Below are 3,613 nucleotides of genomic sequence, written 5' to 3' on the forward strand. Positions count from 1 at the left end.
AGTCATATTGTTTTGTATAGACAAAGGGTTCCTTTAGTTGACAACAAGTGTTTCATACTTCAGAGAAGATCGTCCTATAAATTTAGATACTCGCAGTGTTAATACCTAAGTAATGATCCATTAGTTTTCTTCTCTCTAGGGCTATAGTTTTATTTTTTTTGGCTGACTTCAGGAATAAATAAGATGGGCCATTATATATTGTTATACTTCAAGAATCTGTCTTTGATTTGTACTAGAACAAATTGATGATTGCTATTGCACCAACTTATTATTTGTCATCAGGTTCGGGATAACCCGACAGCGCTACTTGCTTTGTGTTGGTACTGGGATACTCATGGAGTTGGATCCAAGGTCTGCTTCACCTTCAGCTTTGCTAACTAGTCATCGTTTCACCGTAAATTTAGTTTCCTCTTTTTCTTGTTTCCAGCTATATTCAACAACTACGAGAAGGTCTGCAAAATTTATTTGCAACATTTATGGATTTTATTGTAGTTACTTACTGTCACATCTTATTAGCATATGAAATACATGTTTTAATAGCAACTAAGAGTCCTATTTTCCATGACAGTACCCCTACATTGGGAAGGGGCTGGGAAGTATTGTTAAAAATGACTAGTATTGAGCATATTAAATACATGATTTATTTCACTAACTTATTCCAAATGTGAACTTTGAAGGGATTGTTGTTTTACTTAATTTGGTTTCTAATATGGATGTGGATTGCAATTTGCAAACCCATTATGTAATTATATTGTTTTTCTGTAGTTTTATACTTTTGCATATGCACATTTTAATCAAATTTTTTTTCTAAACCAAGAAATCTTCTCAACTATTTCAGGTTTTGCTGAGAGGAAATTAATATTATGCAGACACCAAAATCAAGGTATTTCTGATCTCTTAACATTAAAATGACTATATTTCATCCTTGAAATAATGACATACAGTTTTGTAGTTATTATTATGTATATATTAGAAACAAGAATGGTAACAAGGTACTCGAAACTCACTATGAATCTAATCATCTCATAACACATGATTCTGATTCTGATGACATACATTTCTGTAGTTAATGATTTAATGATTGTTACTGAAAGATTAAATATTAATATCTTCTTCTAGGAATTCAAATATCCCATCCAAGGATTGGATGGATTTAGCAAGGTATAGCAAAGAGTATATTGCTGGTGTTGAATCATTCCTAGATTTTCCTTACTCTTATGGAGATCCTCAAGGATATAACCTTGCTTCACCTTTTGATGCAAGTAGTGCACAAGTTGTAAGAGGCACAAATCTTCCACATTCTTCAGGGTCAGATCTTAATCCGGTTATTCAAAAGGTATTTTGTATTTAGCATTCTCTGTTAATTGTCTGCATATTGTTATTGATATCCACGGTAGTTGTAGTTTTGTTGCTTGTGTATCTTCTCTTATTTTTGACTTGATTGATGTTCTTCTGAAACTGTCCAATGTGTTGCCTTGCACTTTTTGTTTTCCTTTTTTTCCTTGTATGGTTGTGGAATGACTCTTATTGGGGGGAGGATCTGGGCTCTTGGTTTGACATAGTTGTCCGCTGTAGTGATATAATAATTCTTGTTAGAATAGGATTGTGTATACCTAAACAATTCCAGTTGTCTAGCAGTGTTCTTGCACTCGTTGATGGTGTACTGAATCTTCCATGGAGTTTTGGCATTGTTGTTGAACCATTTGGTTAATAGCTCTGAGTCAACCTCCAATATATCCTTCTTGTATCCATGTTGAACACACCAGTGCAGTCCACATAAAGCCGCATGACTTTCAGCCTGGTTGTTAGTGTCAATTCTAGTTGTTTGCATCCTTCTATCAACAACATCAACTCTCCCCAATTGCAAGGCCAATTTATGTAGGGATAGACTGTCATACGGAGTCTGCTAGTATCATTAAAGACCAGGAATTTGACTCTTGCACTGCTAGACTTTTTGCCTCCATATTTTACATATCACATGTTCATGACTTTCAGCCTGGTTGTTAGTGTCAATTCTAGTTGTTTGCATCCTTCTATCAACAACATCAACTCTCCCCAATTGCAAGGCCAATTTATGTAGGGATAGACTGTCATACGGAGTTTACCTACTATTTTCTCCCAGATTTATTTTATCATTCATATTTGCCTACTGTGATAGTCTTGGAATACATGCCCTATTGTTTTCTCCCAGATTTTATAGTTTTTGTACATGTTTGGGGTTCATTAACTGTGAAGGGGTTGGGAAGGGGCTGGGAATTGAACAATATAGTGAGCATATGAAATATTTGATTCTCTAACTTATAATTTACTTGTGAATGTGCAGGAAAATGCCGCTGATTGAATTTGATGAATAGAGGACAGAAGTAAACTCGATCTATTGTAGTGAATGATAAGGAGTTTTTGTACTATATATTATCATAAATGTTGTTTGAATACATTTGGTTTTGTGGAATGTATTACTAGTAGAGATCTTTTAGCAATTTCTTTCTATATGTATGGGACATGTTCTCGAAGTTTATTTAATTTGAAATATATATATTTTGAATTATTTATAAGCAAATTTTGTGCTTTATATCACTTATATATATTTAATTGTGATTATTGATTATATGCAAATTAAATTTTATCGTAAGTGTGGCTAAGTTGTGGCTACAAAAATTCTACACAGCATTGCAACACTTCGAAAGTGTGGCTTATTGTTTATAAATTTTATCTTGTACATAAGAAAAGTTACACTTTATAAGTGTTGTTGTAGGTGAGATATAAAAGGCTACACTTTTAAAGTGTAACCAATAACACCGCAAAGGTAACACTTTTAAGTGTAGTATAATCAGATAAAAGTGTTTCTAATGAAATACTCCAAAGCGTGGCCTTTATACCTCTTTGGCCACGCTTTGTAAGTGTTGCTGCTTTGGTGACACTTCAAAAGTGTGGTCTAATGTCAAAGGTTACGCTTCATTAGGCCACCCCCTAAAAAGTGTTGCTTAAAGTCAAAAAGTATGGCCTTTTATCAAAGGCCACACTTTTTGCAAGTTTAGGCTACACTTTACCGGGGTGGCCGTAGGCCTAAAATGGTGTAGTGTCCTTTTCCTACTTGATTTAGGATTTGGTTTCTATACATGTTAGTTTTATTTTTTCATTTTTAGGTTGTTAGACTTTTTGAGATACTTACTTCTGTCTTTGAGAATTATTTTGGAAATACTTTTGGCATTTAATCCTTGAAGTGTTGATTTATGAAATTTGTCTTTGTTCTTCAATACAAGATTACGAATTTCATCTATTCTAATTGTATGTTTATGATTTATATTATTAACCCTATTATGAATTGTAATCACACAAGCATGCGTAATTGATGAGTCCACAAATTGGACTCATTTAGGACTATATTTTAATAGAATTAGTGTCCTCAAATGCATATTTTATCTCAATAACTGATGTAAACCCTTAAGTTTTAGGTATTTGGATTGAGAGACAAATATGGGACGCTATCAAGCAAAAAGGAACAAAGCGGCTGAAAGAACGGAGAAAAGACTTCCTGAGGATCGCCTAAACTATTAGGCAAGTCGCCGAAAGGTCCTAAATCCCACCGAATGTTCCAGTGTGCTAAGCCCTA

Source organism: Solanum tuberosum, unplaced genomic scaffold (genome assembly GCF_000226075.1).
Source record: "Solanum tuberosum cultivar DM 1-3 516 R44 unplaced genomic scaffold, SolTub_3.0 scf00015, whole genome shotgun sequence".
Taxonomy (NCBI): domain Eukaryota; kingdom Viridiplantae; phylum Streptophyta; class Magnoliopsida; order Solanales; family Solanaceae; genus Solanum; species Solanum tuberosum.